At 35.7% G+C, this 23857-nt stretch overlaps 2 pseudogenes across 1 annotated transcript; both read right to left on the bottom strand.

Moving 5' to 3' along the window:
• Window positions 1-5449: 5449 nt before the first annotated feature.
• On the bottom strand, window positions 5450-12935 carry LOC143559532 (cyclin-dependent kinase C-1-like; annotated as a pseudogene). The gene is made up of 12 exons (XR_013139955.1): window positions 12808-12935; window positions 10155-10236; window positions 9962-10052; window positions 9819-9848; window positions 9155-9264; window positions 9009-9081; window positions 8785-8905; window positions 8405-8522; window positions 6910-7049; window positions 6762-6819; window positions 6395-6465; window positions 5450-6086 (listed from the first exon to the last, which is right to left on the bottom strand). The product of XR_013139955.1 is annotated as a cyclin-dependent kinase C-1-like (transcript).
• A 7931-nt stretch (window positions 12936-20866) lies between these two features.
• On the bottom strand, window positions 20867-21343 carry LOC143559531 (probably inactive leucine-rich repeat receptor-like protein kinase At5g48380 pseudogene; annotated as a pseudogene).
• Between the last annotated feature and the right edge of the window lie 2514 nt (window positions 21344-23857).

The raw sequence follows: 23857 nt of genomic DNA, 5'->3' as shown, positions 1-23857 counted from the left end.
CTCAGAAAGGGACAGATGGGTCCTCTTTGGGGTAACCCTCCGGTGTGAGAATAAGATATTGTAGGAGAAGATAATAATAATCTGAAAGTGAGTAAGGACTTAGAATGTATTTTCTTGCTTACCTCCCCTTGTGGAGGTGGTGTGGTATTTATAGTGGTAGGGTTTCCAATGATTGGGCTCAGACCCAATTAGGGCCTTTTTGGCCTCCTCCTATTGCTTCGCGCCACGTGTCCTTAGGACACCTGGTGCTTTTTCATTGATTATTCTCTGACCAAGGTATTTCACCTGACCCATGTGCAATCACGTGGTAGCACATGGGTTTTGCTGAGTTGTCCACCCTTCATTGGCAGCTGTCAACATCAGCATATTCTTTATTCCTTAAAGGATACCTTCTGGAAGGTTGTCTGATGAGCACAATCATGGTTGTCCTTATCCTGATTTGGATAAGGACGTGGTTGATTATGTGCATGTGTGATATGCACCTATCCTGGGGATGCGCGAGGTCTTCTCTTTATTCTCACGCGCAGATGTTTCATGCGCAGATGTGATATGCGCAAGCATATGTAATATGCGTGAGCATATGTGATATGCGCCACGCGCAGATGCGCCACGCGCAGATGTGATATGCGTGAGCATATATGATGCGTGAGCATATGTGATACGCGCCACGCGCAGATGCGCCACGCGCAGATGTGATATGCGTGAGCATATATGATGCGTGAGCATATGTGATACGCGTGGGCATATGTGATACGCGTGAGCATATGTGATATGCGCCACGTGCATAGGTTTTGGCTTTGTGTCTTCATAACATCCTGATTTCAAGCCTCTTGTCTATATCTTGTGGGTTGACCCGCCCCACTCGATGTTAAGGCGGGTGCATACCTCTTCAACACTGTAATTTTATTTAACGGTCAACGAATCTTTTAAATTGATTATATCGGGATACACATGATACATTTGTCTTCTAATTCAAGAAAAACCCTTAGCCGATGTATGTGAACACTCGCATTAAGGCACGCCAATGCGGTTAGATAAAACTCAATCATTTCAATGATCTAACTAATGAATGTCACCTACTCGTCTAGTCTCCCATCACCTGGCGCCGCTGAAACTAAATGCTGGAGCCAGAAATTGAACATGAGTCATATAGAAGACTACCGTACCATTCCATCATAAGCTAGAACATCAAATATAACTGATTAACATATTTAAAAGAAAACAACTCAGGTGATGAGTTGACGTAAATTTGAAAAAGCATGTATCTTTTTTTAAAAAAGAAAATAGCATATTTTGTTTGAAAGCAACAATAATATTTAGGAAAAAGATTGGTCACATGTTCCAATCAAGCTAGGATGTTTCTTTCATGGCACCGATATAACTGATTAAGCATATATCCTTATTGTTAGGACTAGAAAGTTATGTATACAACTACTCACGTATTGGCTGTCATACGAGTCATGACTATCCATATATTATTGACTTGTCACACGAGTTGTGACATACTTTCTACTTATATAGACATCATGATGTGTCAGACTACAAAAGAAATGACTAATATGAACACAAACAAATATACAATCTGCATACCGGTTTTCACTCTATCATACAACTTGTGTGATGTGACAAACTCTAGTGTGTTGGCTTAAATCATTATATGGCTCTAATGACATCACGCGGCCCATATGATGTGATAGAAACGTGAGCCCTAATGACTTGAACATTTCATTATCTTCAAACATATACAATATCGTTGTATATAACTTTAAATGACCTTTGGAAAAGATGTACTCCGTAATTCATATTATATTATTGTGCACTCATCTCATTTTACAAGGTGCTAAAAAACCAGTTAATTATAGGTGCTAAAAAACTTTTAAGTTAATAAATGAACACGAATAACAAATCTATAATTGATTCATGTGTATTGTTTTATTGTTTAACCAAATAACAATGGAAGGACCCTTAATATATAAATACAGGTAACTAATGTCTAACATTATACAACTCCTGTTTGTCGGTGGGGGACAAACATTTATCTTCCATTTATTCCTTTTTATTACAAGGAAAAATCAAACCAAACTCTTGTGAGATTCTTTCATGGAAAACACAAATACTAGATTCCAAAAAAAAATCTACCCGTTGCAATATGAGTACTTGTATGCTTTTACAAATATGGTCGTTGATGATTGAGGTAGGTAGTGGTGTAATATTAAACAAAAAAAACAGAGAAAGAGAATATATTAGAAATGTTTGTAGAATGATGTTTGATATATAAATAATAAGTAGAGAATTACGAGCAGTGACGGATAAGTGAACTTTTCTCCAAGGGAGCGATAGGGGGGGGGGGGGGGGGGGTTAACAATAGTTTTACTGGGGTGGTTGGTGTGACATTTGTCAAATTTGAGTCTCGAGTCATATTCGTATTTTAAACTTTTATTTTGTAAAAAAACGCTCAAACATTTTTAGAACCTTAATTTATTTATTATATAATATTATTATGGACCTCGATTATCAATAAATAGATGTTTGTCATATTGTAGTGTCGTTAAGAAAAACATAAGGGGTAATACTTGTCATTTCGAATCTATATTATCATTTTGTTAAGTTTAAAACCTTTCCTTAAAACACTTGGAACTTGAGGGACCGTTTTTGAAAATATTTAATATACATATAAACCAATAAAACCCTAACTCCATATTATTTAGCACCAGCCGCCACCCCCCTCCCCATGGCCGATTTCCGGCGACCACCACTTCCGGCCACTAACTCCGGCCACCAGCTCCGGCCGCCACTGCCGTCACCACCTTCCACTATACCACCACCAAACCCAGCTACCCCCTTCCTTAGCCGTTTCCGGCGACCCCGCATTAATTCCGGCCACCCCGCAATTCCGGCCACCCTCTCCCACCTCTGGTAACCCCCCACCTTGGTTGTTTATCCGGCTGGACACCACCACCGAATCACCCTCCTCCCCTGCTACCTCCGTCCCTTCTCACTACCCCTCGTAATCCCGACACCACCGCCGCAGCTCTCTCTCTCTCCCTCCCGCGACTCTCGTCTCTCTCCCTCTCGTCTCTCTCTCTCAGTCTTTCTCCCTCTCGTCTCACTCTCCGTCTCTCTCTCATCTCCGGTGGATCTCAACTCGGTTCATTCCCGATATCGAGCCACGACTCGTGAACACGAAAAAGGTATATAATTTGGGTTTGGTATTCTTAATTTTTATATATCGATTTGTCGGAATTAGATTGTTAATAATTGGTTGGTACGTTTATTAAATTAGAGGTCTCGGGTTTGGGTCATCCTAGATCGGTTTTTGGTATTGTTTCTTGTTATACTTAATAAATTTATTATCACTATTAGTATTAACATAAATACATAAAGATTATTATCATCATTATTATTATTAATTAGATTATTATTATTATTAACTAGATTATTAATATTATTGCTATTATCTTTTAACAAAACTATTATTATTATTATCATTATTATTATAAATGTTAAAGTTGTTATTAATATTATTAAAGATCATATTATTATTATTATTGTATTAGCAATAATATCATTATAGTGATTTTATGAATTCGTTTAGAAATCAAAACGACATCGAGTATAATATCTTTATTTACTATCAATATTATTTATTATAATTATTTTTATCAACAACATTATAATTAATACCAAGATTTCTATTCTATAACTATTAATAATAGTATTATTAATAATTATTATTATTATAATTATTATACTATATTAGTATTATTAAAAATAATTATTTTTATTATTATTAACATCGTTATCTTATATATCTATATATATATATATAACATATCTTTTTAGAATTATTATTATCATTACTATCTTATCATTAATAATATTATTATAAACTTTATTATCCATTTATTTTTTTTATAAAACCGAACTCTTAAATTAAGCTCGTCTTGTTCTTATTTAATATTGGCTTAGTTATTTAAAAGTCCCAATAAAATGATATTATTTTTGTTCTAATTATTAATTAAGTACGAGTCTCTAATCATTAACAAGCTAACAGGTAACCCGATTTTAACAACCAAACCTCCTCGTTCAATGTTTCCAATATAGTTTCATTATGGCTTCAAGTTCATTAATATATATTACATTATTTATTTTAGCTAAGGTGTTTATCGTTTCAAGTCGGATCTGTTCGTTTACCGTTTGAGCTTCATTTATTTATCGATTCATCAATCGAGGTGAGTACTTTCATACCCCTTTTTCCATCTTTCGTTTTGGGGTGACATTTCATACTTATCAAACTAAATGCTTTAATTACTTGCATCTTAAACCCACAAACGTGATTGTATACCTTACTTGAATAATTGCTCGATTTGGTGTTGTATGCTTATTTGACTATGTGTTTACAGTTTTTGGATGGTGAAACTATAAATCCTATACCATTTGGCAATGGCAAGGTGTCGTTAACGTATGTTATTAACGATAACTATAAATCCTAGACTACTCGGCAACCCCTCGTAGTTAGGTGGTGTTAATGTAAGCTTATTAGCAACTGTCATAAAATCCTAGACTAATTGCCAATAGCTAGGTGTCGCTAACTTGTTTAGCGATAACTATTTATTCCAGTTTATAGCTCTTATTTATTGTTTTGTATACAAGTTTTGTGGATTTTCATATTATACACTTATATGCTCAAACTTATGAATTGCTTACCAACCTTGACAAACTTTATTTTATGAAATGTTACAGGTTTGACTTTTGTTGACTCGAGTGCTTGACGGAAAACGTTACCAAGACCTTTAGGATATTAGCAAAACGAACAATATAATTATTACTTGTATTCAGTTTGTTTGTGCAGACGAGAAGTGTTGTTTATCGATTTGTTGAAATAAAATGAGTTAAATGAATATTGTCACTTTAAATAGTGTCTTGTGTATTTGTCCAATCACGTTGCACCCCGGCATATTCCGTCTTTGGTCGGGGTGTGACAGTTGGGATTTTTCTCACACGAATAACACAAAAGTATTTGTCTATTCTCGTTCCTCTTCTCTAAAGGGTAGGTCAACCCCTGATTACGAGAATAGAATTAACCATTGTTAAAAAATGATATATATTAAACTATAAAAGAGAGTTATTTAATGGTCTTTTTTTTTCTTACTCTGCTACTACATCTGATCATCTTTCACGTATTATGTACAATACAATTTTTAAGTCCTACGTAAAACAGTTCTCTATTGAAGTTCGATGCATGTGTTAGTAAAGAACTAGTTGCGCCTTAGAAATAGTAAAAGTAAATTTTTTTATCTGAACTGTAACTATATCTTTGGATTATGGTAAACGTAAATCTTAAAGACTATAACCCCTTTTTCTTTTAAGGGCTAAGACTATATAACACTAGATCATATACAATTTTTACCCAAAATAAACTACATTACATGTTTTACCATACTCACAAAGTAGCATATAGCCTAAGTCAAACCTAAGTCAACCCACCAGTCAAAAAATTTTCAAAATTTTACTCTTTTCTATTCACCAACCAGACACTATTACTGCTGCCAGCTGTACTGGTTTCGGTTACCCGCCACATTCGGGCCTCTACCCCTTGCTCCAGAACCACCACCATACTGAGCATTTTGTGAATAATTTGGCGGGCCCACATCATACCCACCAGAAGATCCTCTGGGCCCACTAGCAGGTGGTCCCGAGTTTGTGTAGGATACTGTCCACTGCTATGCCCGCCACCACCACTTTGACCGTTTGACCAGTCTGGATAGTGCCCGCCCACACTAGGATTTGGGTTGCCGTTGCCAACTGGAGGGTAACGGTTGGGCCCACGAGGATTATTATTATTATTACCATACTGATGATGGCTAGGTGCACCTGTGGCTACGCCTTGGCCTGAATTTCCCATTGGGTGGTTATGACCACCGGTCCAGTGCTGCGAGTTGACTTGAGCTTGACCCAATTGTTGGACACCTGGCAAGCGCGTGTGCGGCTGTTGGACTTTTTGTCGCTTAGCCATTTCTTCGTTTTGACGTTCTTGTCTTTCCTTTTTTGTTTGGAATTCATGTGATGACTTATACTTAGGCAAACTGATGAGATAAACAGATTAGATTAGTGTCCTTTCGTGGTAAATGAGCCAAGCCGTTTGTGAGCTACTCGAGATCGGCTCGCTAAAAGCTTGAATCGAGCCACGCTTAAAACCTTGAGCTTGAAAAACTACTCAAAAACCATTTGGGTGTCTTCAGAAAATTAAAAAGTACAATTTGGGTGTCTTCTGAAAATTAAAAAAGTACAATTTGGGTGTCTTCTGAATAAATATCACATTTTAAGCAGCTGTAATTGTCGGAATAAAAGTTTGCATTAAAAAATAATGAGAAACTTGATGAAAATTGCGTACCTTTTTGGGTCACAAGGTAACGGGTCAGCCCAGAAATACTCAGCATCCAGTGCATCTTTAGCAGATATCCTCTTTAAAAAAAGATATAAAAAAAGATAATGAAAAAGAAAGATAGATCACTAGTTAAGCATCAACAAACCAAGATACATTAATAATCAATACAATTATACCAAACCCCTTTATCCATTTTCACGAATAACACGTTAAATATGATTATCAAAAGAATATCACTACATTAATAATCTAAATTTTCAAATAAATAAAATGTAGATCGCATGCATTAAAAAGACTTTGCACTTTAAACATGTTCAACCCATTTGACCCATTACCCTTTTAGATATAAACCACAACCCAAAACAACACATACCTGTGAGGGATCAAGAGCCAACATTTTCTCCAATAACTTAAGGGCATTACAGTCAAAGCTGCATAAAGGAAATTTAACCAAAATAAAGAACTTCAATTACAACTAAACAATTATCTTGAAATTTAAAAGAGCATGGAATGTGCTTAACTGTCTGAAAACCTCTCTGACCTGCCTCTTCATCAGCCTACTTGGTTTAAACTTGTTGTACCAAGGGATTTTAGAAACTCCAGGCCATTTAATCTCATCGGGTGATCCACAAAGTTCAAATATCTTGTTCAATTGTTCAGGCTGCAATATATAAAGATAAATAGAAGGGAAAAAAAAGAAAATTCCAATAAATAAAGATAAACAATAGTCTATGATAAATGTAATAACATGGATAAGAGAATTAGGCCCATAACGACAAATAATTTAAATGGCAAAGTTGCAAACTGCATGAAAGAAAAACAAATTTTACATTTTTCCCAATCTAATTGAACAAGTTTTTAAAGCCAATGATACTTTTGAGGCAGATTAATGATGAACCTAAATTAAATTTAATAAAAAATAATTTCTAATTATATTTGCATCACGTAATTATATATGCATTTACATTGTTTCAACACATACATCACTATACTTAAACATAACCACATTGTGAAAGCAAGTATGCCATACTACTGTGTGTGAGCTTTTTAGTTGCAAATGAGCCATTGCTTTATGCCAAATAATCATATTATTATAAATATTTTTTTAAGTTTGTAGAGAAAAGCAATAATTCCAAGATTTATAAGGACTGCTAGTACTGTGATCCTTCTATTTTAAATACTTGGTCCGCATAACAATAATGATTAAATTAAGAACTAAAAAGTTATTTGAAATTTTAAATATCGGTTCATTGAGTAGATATATATAATTAATATAAACTTTTACAGTTCTGCTTACCACCCTTAGCCATTGCATCAAGATCCAAAGATTAATTGTGATTTTGGTTTGGAAAACCAAAAGTTTGGATGTTGAAATCTTGTTCATGATTTGAATTGCTTGTGAACAGTATTCAATATTTGAATTACTTGTGAACACATACATATATACTTGCATGCATAGCACGTAATATATCTACACACACATATACACACATTTATATTATTGCAAATGGACGGGCAGAGCAATCATCCTATAGTTGGTCTATATATATTACATTTCACATAATTAATGAGCACACAAATCCATACTTAATTCAATAAAAGTTAGATTTTATTAACGCTTGGACACTATTTAAGGATCAGTACATTGTAATAGATGCTTTAGTATCATGCCAGATTGCCACCTCACGTTTAAGTTGAGCTCTTAAGAAAAAGCCCATAAAACTCATCTATCCTATAATTTACCATTTTATCCCTCTTCTATGAGATACATGTTACATATCATGTACGTACGAAACTCTTAATGCAGGTTCAAAATTAAACCATTAAACATATACTTCACTATATTTTAAATTTTGAACAAATTCAGACCTATTACTGTAATTTGAGACGTGGAACGGTGGAATTTACTTTTGCTGAGTTTTACACATCAAAAGATAAGGAAACAGCAGTGCAAGTATGCAACTACACTCTTAGAGAAAACACGAGAAAAAATAAACAATAAATCACATGACTAACCTCATTTTTACCAGTTAGGATCGCTTTCCCATTCAGAAGTTCAGCAAAGATACATCCAACTGACCACATGTCAACTGACGAACCATATACTGTAGCTCCAAGCAATAATTCTGGAGGCCTGCTTAAACAAGACTCATAAGATACGGACAGACAGGTTAAGGTTGAGGCTGCACGGTTAGGGGCGTAAATAAGTTGGCATTGCTAAACCAGTTTAATAAACGGTCATTTAAGTCACACATAGGTTTACACGTACTGTGCTCAAGTCACATGGGCTACACGTGTCCTAGTAACATGATAAGCGAGTTGTGTTATACGAACCAAAATCCAAAACGAGTTCCTACCCCTAATTTTTTGTAGTGTGTATGCAGTTAAGCACTTACCTATACCATAAGGTAATAACACGATTTGTGAGATTTCCCTTATGGTCAGAAGCGTATGTCCGTGCTAACCCAAAATCAGCAAGCTTTAAATTCCCCTCATTATCAATAAGAAGATTAGAACCTATAACAGAAGAATTGCAATGCATAATTGCATTTAAGCAACAAATTACAGACTTACAGTACTATATAATCAGAAATTGAAGAACTTAGAGTATGAAAATGACCTTTTATATCCCTATGAAGTACTTGATTGACATGACAGTAGTGAAGCCCTGTCAGGAGTTGTCTCATATAACACTGTAAATAAACCCGTTAGTCAACGACTCAACCAGCCCATAAATATTAATTTCATCAATTTTAGCTTTATTACCTTGATCTGGGGAACTGTAAATCTCAGTCCGAGATGATCGGAAAGGCCAGTTAAGTCATGGTCCATGTATTCAAAAACCATGTAAATACTGCCCTTGTACTTGTGACCAACTGTAGACTTGGAAAAAATATATAATCCATGTGAGATACTGTTGGTGCAATATAATACTAAGAAACAAACCGCAAGATCCAAAAACTGAATAGAAGCCACGTGTACAACATGTCATTTTATGAACTAGTTAACAATGGGGCGAGTTGTGTTGACACGAAAAAGTTGCCCAAAAGATATGATTTTATTTATAAACAATTGATGTGTTGATATAATTACAAAAATTGCTTCATTTCAACAATAATCTAATTCTTCTATTATAATGATTTACTGATTTAGAATATAAATGCATTAAAAATGGGAGTGAAGTAATTTTGGTGGTGTACAAATCAAGTCCCATTAAAATACTCTTTGGTTGAATTTCAACGCTTTTGACTTTGACAATTTGACTCATTCCTTTCAAACTAAACCTGTTCGACCCTTTAAGAATAAAACATGACCCAAATCAACACATTCATTGATAAATTGGCTTAAATTGCCACCTCTACATAAGTTATAACCCTAAATTAAGAATGAAATTCAGAAACCGCAAAAATAGTCATGTAGATATAATCACCTGATTTCCCATGCTCATCCATCTCTGGACCTTTAAACAGAAATGAAACATTGTAAAACGTAAATTTATTAATAAATACTTTATGCCAATTTTGCAGTCAAAAACGATAACATAATTTACTACATAAGCAAAACCCTTGTTACCTGGTGAGGTCACAATCTCTTTTAGCTTGATAACATTTGTATGCTGCAGCTTCTTTAAAATTTTAATTTCACGGATGGCAGTTATCGGAAACTACAGTTAAAAGAAGCAACTTCAACAGAACTTTTATACAAGAGACCTTGTTTAAGGAAACGTTATTAACATGATATTTGACTAATAGAAAAAAAAAAGTACCCCTTCTTTTTCATTGTTCATACGTATCTTCTTCAAAGAAACAATTTCCCCTGTTTTTAGTTCTCTAGCCTTGTATACTTGACTGAAAAAACAATAATAAATGCAAAATAATAAGCCACTGATTAGATCAATAAATTTGCTATAAATAGATAACAAATGACAATTTAATGCACGTTAACACACACAGACCCTTTGTCAACTATTAGTGTTAGGACTAAAATATACAACTAAACTTTTATCTTTGCTTGATCAAAATAAACGATATAATGCTAGTGTCACACTTTCTACAAGTCAGTTTTTTTCATGTTGTTGTAACTCTGTGATTTGTTAACAACCACAAAAGAAGCATGACAAAACGTTTCAAACTTCAAAGTGCATAAAATCATATAAACATAAATTAGAATGCTACTGCCATGCCAGCACAGAGTCACAGACATAGTTACTTATTGCCAAAAGAACAGAACTACAGGAAGTAACTAATTCTATGAAATACAGTCCCAACTAGTAACCCAAAAAACAAATGCAGACATACTAATGCTCTAAAGTGCAGAACACATACTGGTATATTACTGCAATAATAGCTCTAATTTGAAAAGAGTTATGGCGGTGTAACTTAAGAATATGCCAATGTCGTATCGATATTAATGACTAAATCATTAGTTTCTGGTATTCGGGAGAAGAGGAAGGAAGATTTTATAGATGTGAACTTAATAATATCTAAACTGCCAACACACACACATATATACATGTGATGAATGCGTGATGAATGCTAAACTTAATAATCTCTAAACTGCCAATAGACAAGCACGGTACGTATATATACACATGTGATGGATGATAAACTTAATTATATCTGAACTGCCAATAGACACATGCGGCACGTATATATATACACATGTGATGGATGTTAAACTTAATTACATCTAAACTGCCAACCATAGTTGTTAAAATCGAGCGCTTTTTGCGCTTAAGCGCATTTAAAGCACTAGGCGCATTAACTGCGAGTTGCATGCCTCAGATATTTAAAGCGCCCGTTAATATGTTCCCAACCTTCCCATGCATATTAAATATCAATTAAACAACTTGTTCCTATTCTCTAGGAGTACCTAAAAGTCTAAAACTCCACTATTAAAGCACCATAATTTGTTCCCAACCTACCCATGTGTATTAAATATCATTTAAATATCATTTGACTTCTTACTAAATGATTACAATATTCAAATTCGTGATTAAGTTTTAGTTTTTAATTTTTGGAAATCTGGATATTATGATAGATGTGTTAATGCTTCAATTGTGGATGGATCAAATTGTTCTTGGCAGTTAAAATGAATGCTTATAGAGTTGTTGAATTACTGGAATTATGATAGATGTATTAATGATTAAGTTTTTTTAATTATTAAGATGTACTTGGTACAGTATTTCATGTTTTGGATTTTGGTGTTTGGTTGTTCTATGAACTTTTTCAAGAATGAATGTATGTTTTCTTATTAAGATGTTCTCTTTTAGTTAAAAAAAAATTGTTTTTTTAATGCGCGCTTTTTTTAAAAAATCGGGCGCTTTTTTGCGCTTATCGCCTAAGCGCTAGGCCCAGCCTCAACGCCTTTGAGCGCTTATCGCATTTGATAACTATGCTGCCAACACACATAAATGTGATGGATGTTAAACTTAATAATCTCTAAACTGCCAACACACAGTACGAATGTGATGGATGTTAACCTTAATTATATCTAAACCGCCAATACACACACACACACATACATGTGATGGATGTTAAACTTAATAATCTCTAAACTAGTAAACTGCCAATACACACACACACATATATTCAATTTTTCATTGATTTTGATTGGATTTCAGCTCTAATCTTCCAAAAACTATTCTATTATGTGCTTGTGATCTACTTCATTACCTTTTACCAACACAAAAAACAAATACAGACATACTAACGCTGTAAAGTACAGAACACATACTGGTATACTATATTATTATATTACTGTAATAATAGCTCTAATTTGAAAAGAGTTATGGTGTGGCGTAACTTAAAAATATGCAAATGCCGTTTTCATATTAAATAACTGCGAAACACTCAAAGAGGAAGCAGGATTTTATGGATTTGAAACTTATTTTATCTAAACTACCAACACACACACACACATATACATGTGATGGATGTTAAACTAAATAATCTCTAAAGTGCCAGTAGACACACACAAATAAAGGATCCCATACAAAGAACGCTTAATGTACAAAGCGTGTACAAAGTCCTTCTGCGCCATAATTACGCATGATGGATGTTTAACTCAATAATCTCTATACTGCCGATAGACACACGCGCTCACACACGCACACACATATGCGTGTAAAGTAGATACAGTTTATATCGGATTACAACTCTAATCTTCCGGAAACTATTTTATTGATGTGCCTGTGAATTGTGATCTACTTCACATCAAATAATCAAATATTAACAAAACTATAAACCCTAACAAACTCATCATCAACATATTTAAAACCTAAACGCTTCAATCAGAGCAATAACACGCAATCACGCATAATCCATAACCAGAAGCCCTAAATTCGCAATTAATTCAAATAATACAAAAGAAATGTATAATAATACTAATAATGTTGATATTAGGGCTCGAAATTTAACCCGTAGGTTCCTTCACCGATTTGTTCGGATTTATCGAAGCAGTCTACGGTTAGAGAGCCACATTGCGGTGAGTCTTCGAGATTAATCTGACCGTACGCCGCACCGGTCGTGTGTGTGTGTGTGTGTATGTTTTCCAGTCACCGGAGAACTGAATTTGCAGAAGGTTTATGGTACGTGAACGTGATGATGAAACTGTAACTGTGTTAGAAAAATGTTATATAGTAATAAATACATGATAGAATGTTTGGGAATTGGCCAAACTGTTCACGAGCTACTGATTTGTGAAAAAACTCGATTGAGTCGAGTTTGAACGAGGCTGAGTTTAAAATACGCTCACTTAATAAATGAGTCGGGGGCTGTTCATGAGTCGAGTCAGGGTGGTTCCAAGCTCGAGCTCGAAATTAAATGAGACAGCTTTGCTAGGCTTGAGCTCGATTTTGAAGGTAAACGAGCCTAAGATCGAGCCAACGAGTTGAGCCGTTACCCGAGCCGAGCTTGGGTCGAGTTTGGCTCGGTTATAAAATTGAGTCAACTTAGCTCAAGTTGTTTCAAATTAAGTTTTTTTAACTAGCTTTTATCGAGCGAGCCAAAAGCTTTTGAACAACCCTGGTCAAGCCAGAGCTTCACTTATCGAGCTCAAGCCAGCTTGTGAGCCACAACAAGCTTATCATTTGTATAATAGTTTGTGTTAATATATTGCTAGTCGGGTGTTGTGGTTGGGAATCAAAAATTAATGTGGATTGATTAATGATTCATTGGCGTATAGTATGGACTTTTAAAACACTGAAATATACAGAATTATGAATGTATAAATATTAATTAATAAATAGTAAATGGGCCCAACTAATGGGGTTGATGGCCCCTTGACTAAGAAAATTTTTTAAAACACAACAGTTGGAGGTCTCGAGTCAAGTCTTCTATATGACTAAAATCTGTCATTAAAAAAAAGAAGAAGAACCGAGCTAAAGTTTGAAAAACTACTCATGAGCTGAGCTTGAGCTTTAGAATAGAGATCAAAATGAGCTGAGTTCGGCTCGTTTGCACCTCTATGTATGATATGACCTTGACTGGTAGATTTTTTTATGTGATCCGTGACGTTATGGCAAACGTGCATTCAGTCAGTAGACTTCAGTCATAACTTGCGTTAAGATGGGGATGTGTTATATAGAAATTATATAGCATGAATAACTTTACGGGTACCGAAACATCTAGTGGTCAGGTGATGTATGCGTAGCACACATTGGCGAAATATCGTGAGGGCCAAGGGTGGGCCCGGTCCCACTTGTTTTTTTCACAGTAGTGTAAATTTACCTGTTTTTTATTCGAAAAAATTAGTTCATATATTTTTTTTAAAATATACATGAAAGGTAAGGTGTCATGAGAAAAGAAATTTAACCTAGTTATTAATAGCAAGTTTAGACGGTTTTGAATTACCTGTCATGTTGTAGAAATAGTTTGTAAGGATGGACTTTATAAATTTTTGTTCATTTTTGGTTGACTCATCATCTCTATGATGGATATAGGCAGGGAGCCATGGCAGCCCAAATAAAGGCTATAGTTGCCTACGGCATCCTCTTCACGGTCCCTATCTCCATTCTAAGTTATCTTTATTATGTTTTGCCAGCCTGATTTGAACTTTGTTGTTTTGATTTGGCAAACCCTGCATCTCTCATGGCTTAGGGTTTAGGGCTCTGATAATTGACGGCCATGATTGTTCAACGGCCGCTACTTACCTTTTGAAAGAGTGGCTGTGAGTGTAGATACTCTATTACGGTGTTTGTGTTTCACCAGATTGATTTTAACTTCGATTTTGCAGCTCTCATTGTTTTGCTTGCAATGAAGAAGGCTTCGTCCCCAGGCAATCACTGCTTCTAATTTGATGGTTTGTTTTCTGTCATGAAGCTATTGCTTTTTTTGGATTTGTTCTTTGATGTTTGTCTGCATAATTTTTGTAGAATTCAATTTAAATATTTTAAATACATGAAGCACATAGAGATGTGATTGTGATAAGCTATACCGGAATATGTTCTTGCATCTCTTTTTGGTTACTTTAGCATAGACTCAAAAGCTTTGCACTAAGCTGAGATACACCCGTACACATGTCAATTTTTAGAAAAATAATATTATTATTGTGTAGTGATAATTGGCGAGGAAACACAGGTATCGGAACTTGAGACTACTACCAGAAGGGTCATGCTTACATTATTAAGGAAGTGCTCTGAGATCGAATCGAATAACATGTAGGAATATAAATTGACTCAACAGCTTTGCACCAAGGTTAGATATAGACATTTTTTTAATAAAATTAATAGTATTAAAGTGTAACGACAAGTGACGGACATGGTAATTTGCACAGGTATTAGAACTCATAGTACGAACATGAAGACTTCATACCAAAGGGCTCAAGCGTACACATGAATTGGAACAAGAAAACTGATCCTTCTTTAACGTGCCCAATCTCATATCAAAGGGGTTAGTTTGACTTTCAAAGTCAAAATTGTCATATGTAATTGTGTCCTTTTGTAAACTGATCGCTTGACTTTCAGAGTCAATATTGTCATATGTAACTGGATCCTTTGGTAAACTGACATGGTTTTTCAAAGTCGAAATTGTCATTTGTATTTGGATCTTTTTATTAACTGGTTGTTTGACTTACAAAGTTGTCATATGTCATTGGATTATTTTCCAAACTTATATGGTTCTATTGCCTTACCTGTTCCGGGCCTGACACAACGCACGTTTACTCAAAAGTCGACTAACTGGTTGGTCGAGTTATCGTATCATAAATCCGCTGCAGCGCGCGGGGTGATCTTTCTAGTTGTTTTTTTAATTGCGAAATAACTTTTAAAAATTTAAATATTCAAAAGAAGATATATTAATATCAGACGAATGATGATTAAAATTTAAAGGAAAATTGGTTTTAAATACTTCCAACTATACCTTATTGGCAAATAACAGCCCAACTTTGCACTTGGCTGGTGGCGGCCCCAACTAAAATGGTATTTGTTTTTAACGGTCCGCGACTAACGGATGACTAACTCCGTTAGTTTGTTGCTGAGTTAGCAAGCTTAGTTGTCAAACCTTGATTACGTGGCGTAATACGTGGCAATAATAATAATAATAATAATAATATAACATATATAGATAAATGTAGATCCACATCGTCCGTTCACCGTCTTTTACATCCCCACTTCCACCATCTTCTCCAGTGACACTTTCGCTGCCTCCCTCACCATCATCCGGCGAGTCGTAATATGCAGCTATCTTCCTCCTCCCCGTTTATTCTCTAAGAGCCACCACTGCACCACCGTGCCATTGCCACTAGCAGCAGCAGCCATCGTCATCACCTGCAACCGGCCATCATTCGGCTCCTCCCTCCCACTGCATATCCCTACATGCACCCACGTTTATCCGACGAATAAACGAATCACCACCACCAGTCGCTTGTTTGAATCCTAAAAATCAGAATCGTTTTTCCGGTGGGTTGTTTGAATTCCGGCAAGGCTCCGCGGGCTATCAATTCGAACACCATTTGAGGTAATAAATGTATCATTCAACTCGTTTTATCAACTTAATAAAAGCCCTAAGATTTTAATTGCAATTTGTAATAAACTAATGTGAATTTTGGGTTCGAATTGGAGTATGTTTCTAGAGTTATAATGAAAAACCCCACTGTTGGACCAAAACTTCATCGTGAAGCATGGTGATGACAGATTAGCAGCAACATTGGTGGCCGCGAATGGTGGTGGCTGGCGTCAATTAAGACGTTAGTCCATGAGATAGAGAGAGAGAGAGAGAGAGAGTTAAGATACTATGCCAAGTAAGCTGCCACACAAGCAATATTTTGACAACTAGGCTTGCCAAATCAGCAACAAACTAACGGAGTTAGTCATCCGTTAGTCGCGGATTGTTAAAAACAAATACCCCTTTAGTTGGGACCGCCACCAGCAAAGTGCAAAGTTGGGCCTGTATTTGCCAATAGGGCATAGTTGAGAGTATTTAAAACCAATTTTCCAAATTTAAAACAATAGATGGAAATGTAAAGGTGTTTTTTTCTGAACAACAAATTATAGTACTTCTATATAACATCATTAATTCTAAACTAACTTCATTTCATACCAAAAACTTAAAACTTTATATCAAGAGGCATAAGCCTTTTCCACAAGGTCAACTACCCAAGCGACTTTGGACCTATGATAGGTCACCTATCAAGCTCATCACTGGATTGTTTTATTTTCACGATCCGTCACATTTGTAACCAATCACCAAATATATTTATATAATTTAGGGACTTTTATATCTCAATCAGTCGTCTTCGCAAACAAGTTCAAAACTCTAATCGATTTGGTTCTTCTCTTTTCATCTCTCTCTACAGTCTCCAAAGCACCATCGGTCACACCTTCATGCCTTCGGCTCTTGTCGGAGATGTGACATACCTTCCCTCTCTTAAAAGAAAACAAAATAATAAAGGGTGTAACAATAAAGATAAAATAACTTTTGTTAGGGATTTATTTAACTTTTTTTAATATATCATGATTCAGGAAAAAGATAAAATAAAATGGGTGTAACAAAATAATAAATGTGATTTAGACTCATAACATATAAAGGAGTAAAGTAGAAGTTTGAAGTGTTTTGTTACTTTTGTAAAGAGGAAGACATGTGAATCTGTTTAACTAATATTTCTTCTATCTATTCTGTAACATATTATTGACATATGACCCTTAATTAATGTATCCGCATATGATTTCACATATGATTTCATATGACATATGACCCTTAATTAATGTATCCGAAGGCATGAAGGTGTAACAAAATAATAAATGTGATTTAGACTCATAACATATAAAGGAGTAAAGTAGAAGTTTGAAGTGTTTTGTTACTTTTGTAAAGAGGAAGACATGTGAATCTGTTTAACTAATATTTCTTCTATCTATTCTGTAACATATTATTGACATATGACCCTTAATTAATGTATCCGCATATGATTTCACATAGGCATAGTTAGTGGGTGTTTGGGAGTGCTTTTCTTTTTTATTTTTTGTTTTTTGGAGGGGTAAAATGTTCAAAATGTCCCTCCAAAAGCAACTAAAAGCATCAAATTAAAGCTTTTAGGTACTTTTGGAGGGGCATTTTGGACATTTTGCCCCTCCAAAAATTAAAAGCAAAAAATAAAAGCACTCCCAAACATGCCCTTAGAGGTGGGCAGATAAACCGGTTAACCGAATCAATCTGAAAATCGAACAAAATCCTAATCGGTTTGAAATTAATTATGTAGAAACCGATTAAAACCGTAGGTTCGGAACCGGTTTATAATTTTCTCCACCAAAACGGGTTTCAAACCGGTTAACCGAACCGAAACAGGCCAAAACGCGAACGAAAACCGATCAAAACCCAAACTGAAACCGTCGTAGCCTGAAAATAAACCGGTTAACCGAATCGACCTGAAAATCGAACAGAAACCCAACTTATTCGAAACCGATTAAAACCGCATGTTCGGAACCGGTTTGTAGTTTTCTCCACCAAAACTGGTTCCAAACTGGTTAACCGAACCGAAACCGGCCAAAATCCGAACTGAAACCAATCAAAACCCAAACCAAAATCGATCGTAACTTGGTCAAGGAACCGGCTTCAACCCGAACCAAAACTGATCATAAACTGGTTTTGACCTTTGTTGATCAAACCAAACCGGCTTTGAGTTTTAAACCGGATTGTACACCTCTAGGCATAATGTAAAGACTATTATTAATATTGTACAACGACTGCTTATTAACAATGTTTCATATGTTTATTATTTATCATCTATACTTCTATACTCTCTAATAAAAGGCTACAAGTTTTGCCACTTGTCACTCTTACATTAAACTTCACCATTTTTAACAAATTTATAATAGTAAGATAATACTCCTTCCGTCCCATTATAAGTGTCTTAGTTTGACTTTTCAAGTCTTTCTTTTACAACCTTGACCGTAAATATTTTTGTTCGTGTCATATAATACTTGATAAAAATTATATCAATGTAAAATACATTAAAAACTCAATCCATTCATATATTTTACATCAAGTATTATATAACACAAACAAAAATATTGTCGGTCAAAGTTAAACAAGAAAAACTTGAAAAATCAAACTATGACACTTATAATAGGACGGAGGGAGTAGTTATCATTATTAAAATTTATGCTTTAAAATTTATTAATTTAATATTTACTTCCTATTTTTTTTCAAACATTTGATATTTATAATTATCTTTTAATTTAAAATTGTTTTAAAGATTATTATACGACTGTATTAATAGTGTTTAACAGGCTTATTGTTTTCTTATATACAGATTATTTATTAAATATTGTATTTTCAAGAATTATACGTGTGATACACTGGCCTCAAACTAGTATACAGTGGCGGATCCAGGAATTTTTTTTAGGTGGTTCCCTCTTAATTTATAAGGTGGTTCCTACGCGTCTTCTATATATCCGTACACTATTATTTCGAAACTCGGGTGGTTCCGGGGAACAACCCGTTTGTATGCTGGATCCGCCAATGCTAGTATATTAATAATTTATTAAATACTCTGAAACATATAGATCAAGGATAACATGATAAGTTCTGTCCCAATAATATTATCATGAAAATGATGACCAGACCAAACCCACTTCCCGTAAAAACCACTTCATCCATCCTCATCATAAACCCCACCCCACACACCAAACAAACAAACATTCTCCTTAATTTTATTCATTCACGTTCCAGATTCTCTTAATTTTGTGTTATATGATGCCAGTTTCAGACATAATAGTTAATCATTTAACAATCTTGTACATAACACTGATAGTTTTTATCAAGTGTTACGCGTACCTAACTGGGCGGTCCTATGGTGGAGCCGCGGTATTGGTTCTATCCACGACGATAGTCGGGGTTTTGTTGGTGGTCACGCTGACATGGGACGTGTCGCGCAAGGTTGTTACGTGCGCAAGGGTCAACGGTCAAGATGGTGGAAATATTTTTGTGTATTGATATTTTATAATATTCATAATACTACCTCTAACTTTGTTCGAATATATTATGTGTAATAGGTGATGATGCGGCACATGATATGTGTCGAGGTGGCATATGTTGGCATGGGGTGGCGGTCAAGTCGCCGGCGTCACAGGTCCGGTTCAGGCTTCCACAACGGCGTGTTGTAAACTAGGAATGATGCTGTAAACGGGACGATGGTTAAGGCTTGAAATGATGTGAACAAGTGTTTGTGTGATTTGTAATAATTTTTGTGTCATATATTTTTAAGTTTTTTGTAATGATCACCGAGAATATACATGTATAGTTATAGACTATAGTTGTATGCGATATATTAAGATTTATTTAGTATTCATTGGTTCTTTTTCTATCATGCAACCGTGTACGATAATATTTTCTAAAAACCATTAGTATGGTTTTGTTAATTTCGGTTAATCGAGTGTATAAAAAAAACCGATAACTAAATATTATCGGCCAACTTGGTTTTTTAGTTTATTTCGCTTCGGTTGTGTCAATTTTAAGTTCGGTTTTAGTTAACGGGTCAGAACCATATCGGTATGTATGGTGAAACAAAAAAAATGAATCAAATTGAAAACAAAATCAGCTCACAAAACCCACTTTTCAATCATAAGAGAACCAGGTCATGTCACCTAATTCAAAAGTCGGCCCATCATAGAATGGGCTTTATACACCTATTAGACACATGGCCTCGCATGCTCCAACTATGAGTATATGTTAATATTGGGCTAACCCATTTGATAGAGACATATATCTTTTAGAGGCAACGTATTAGATTTAAACATGAGTTTATTGTTAAAAAAAGCTAATGAATAAATTTTAATGTCATTTCATTATTGTGAATTCACATATGAATATTAGAAATAGGATATAGTTGTGAAGAAAAAAAAAGTATATTAAACAATAGCAAGTTTCATAATCGTACCATTTAAATAAACTCAAAAAAAAAAAAAAAACACAAACTGTAAACAAAAAAACATAACGTATTTATACTAGAAAATACTAAGTAACTAACAATGTAGCTAGCTAGCTAAACCGAACACAATAGCAAACTCGAGAACATAACTTCTTCATCGTCTTCATCTGTGCAATCGCCCAAGGGATGTCCACAAAGCCCTAGGTTATTTTTGTAGCTTTCTATAAAGAAATTACTATTTGGAAACATCGGAATGGGCCCCGAGTGTCTATTGTCAGCGACACTAAATTCTATGATGTAATCAAGTTGAGATACTTCTAAAGGGATTATGCCGGTTAGTTGGTTATTATCAAGCCTCAAAACATTAATGAAGACAAAGTAAGCAATGCTAGGTGGAATTCGACCGGATAGATTGTTGTTAGAGAGGTTAAGAGACACTATATACGACAAATCATATGCCAGGTTAGAAGGAATAGATCCCGAGAGGTTGTTTCCAGAAAGATCTAATTCCTGTAAGGAGGTACAATTTCTTATACCTACTGGAAATGGTCCTCTGAGTCCTGCATCTCTTAGAGATACCGCGAGAACCATGTTTTCTTCGTTATTTGAGCATCGGACACCAACAAAACGACATATAAAACCTTGATCAGTACGATTGCGAAAATCCCATGTGGATAAAACATGTCTAGGATCTTCCAGTGACTCCTTAATGGATCTTAGACAATATATGTCTGACTCAATGGCATTGCTTATATTAAAGCAAGCTAGTATGACTAGAACCAACAAGCACAAACTAGGAATACTATTTAGGGGGTGTTTGGTACAGAGAATGGAAAAGGAGAGAAAATAGAAATGGAAATGGAATTGTAGAGAAAGAGAATTGGTATGGAGAATGAGAATCATTTCTCTTGTTTGGTACACGAGAAAATAAACAGAGAACTCTACCATACCCAACCCCACCTCCACCCAACCTGACACCACTCACCACCGCAGCCCCACCACCACAGCCCCACCACCACCGCCCCACCACCACAGCCCCACCACCACCACCAGCCCCACCACCACAGCCCTTTCTTCAACCACAGCCCACCACCACCGGCTGCCGCCACCAAATCCCCTTCTTCAACCACAGTACACAAGAAATTAAAAAGATTCAAATTTTTGGAACATAAGATATAGAAAAAGGAGGCTCAGATCTGTCATCACTGCCTCTTTGGAGATTTTGTGGTGGTGGTTGTGGTGGCGATGATGATGATGATAATCAGAAGCCACCTGCGACCACCGCCGATTTCCACCACCACTGTCACCCACCTGCGACCACAATCACCCGACCATCTGAAAACCCTAACCTACCACGAACCACCACTTGAAACCCTAATCTCCGTTCACCCGTACCACCTGCAACCTACAGCCGGTTACCATCTCTGTGTTCACCACTGCGAACGGCGGAGACGGGGTGGTGGTTGCAGACTTGGAGACGAGGTGGCGGTTGCAGACTTGGAGACGAGGTGGCGGCCGGAGACGGGGTGGTGGTCGGAGATGAGGTGGTGGCCGGAGACGAGGTGGTGACATGCTATGAGGAGGCTGCTGAGAAATGGATTTCTCTTTGTTTTAAAGAGAAATGGAATTCTCTAGTTTTAGAGAAATAGAAAGAGAAATAGAAATGAAAAGTGGAAAACAAACAAAAGAAATATTTCTAATTCCATTTCTCCCCAATCAAATCTCTCTACCAAACACCCCCTTATTTCCATTGTAAATATAGTAATGCATGATATATGACTTTTTATGTATATTTATATACAAATGAATGAAACATGTGGTTAGAAATTTAAAGACAATAACGTGCATAAAATGTTAGAAAATTAAAGACAATGACCCCCCCAGTTTTGACTAGTTCTGACTTTCAAAGCACGCTAAATGCTTGGTGCACAAACATGTTTAAAACCCAAAACCGGTTCGGTTTGGTCAACAAAAGTCAAAGTCGGTTTATGATAGGTTTCGGTTCGCGTTGAAACCGGTTTCGTCATCATGTTACGATCGGTTTCGGTTTTTTCTGTACATTTTGGCCGGTTTCGGTGGAGAAAACTGCAAACCAGTTCTCAACTTGCGGTTTCAATCTATTCCAAACCGGTTTCAATTACTGTTTAGGGTTGTTCAAAAAGCTCGTGGCATGAAGCTCTGGTTCTTGGCCCGTTTGATAAAAACATGAATATGAATAAAACTAGCTAAAAAAACTTGATTTGAAACAACATGTGCTGAGTTAGCTCAATTTTGTAACTGAGTGAAACTCGTCCCACGCTTGGCTCGGCTCGTTGGCTCGATCTTAGGCTCGTATAACTTCAAAATCAAGCTCGAGCCTGGCTGAGTTGCCTCGTTTAATTTCAAGCTCGAACTCGAACCCACCTTGGCTTAACTCGTAAACTGGCCGACACACTTTGTAACTATTACTACTAAGATAAAATATATTTATTAGTAATTTTTCTAATGAAAATTCATGATTTACCGTGCATAAATATGTACATTAGGCTAGTGGTTGGTTTGTTTTTTAACTACACTAGGCTAGGGTTGAGTATTTTTAACTGTAACTGAAGACCGAGCCCGACCCGAGGTGACTGAGACCCGAACTTGCTAAACCCAAAAGCATATAACCCGGAAATAGGACAGACCGAGCTCAATTGAAGATTGTGAATTGACATGAATTGATACATCATGCTCTTGTTAATGAGTCGATAATTTCAATTACGCATGTGTTGTGATTAATGACGAATTGATGACGTCATAAGAAAACGAGTTATGATTATTTAATTAATTAACTTTTCTTTTTATTGTATGGCTTGACGTCGTTAATTATGGTTAATCAATAGAATTAACTAATTCACATCATGCCAACAAGCCATATCACACGTATGCCACATAGATTATACGGATGACTATGTGGTCACAAATACATCTCACTTCTTGCCACAGAGTCGCCATCTTCCATCTCTCGCCATCATGGGCTAACAAATGGTCCAATGGTCGCATTGCACATATGTCTAACCAAAAGACATCATAACCCGTGACAACAAAAGCTATCATTTATTCAACATAATTTACACGCAAAAA

Source organism: Bidens hawaiensis, unplaced genomic scaffold, assembly GCF_021521415.1.
Source record: "Bidens hawaiensis isolate Kalapana, Puna unplaced genomic scaffold, B.hawaiensis_p1.1 tig00019925_1, whole genome shotgun sequence".
NCBI lineage: Eukaryota > Viridiplantae > Streptophyta > Magnoliopsida > Asterales > Asteraceae > Bidens > Bidens hawaiensis.
Note: the sequence above shows the minus strand (reverse complement) of the source record. Positions and strands in the feature narration are given on the sequence as shown.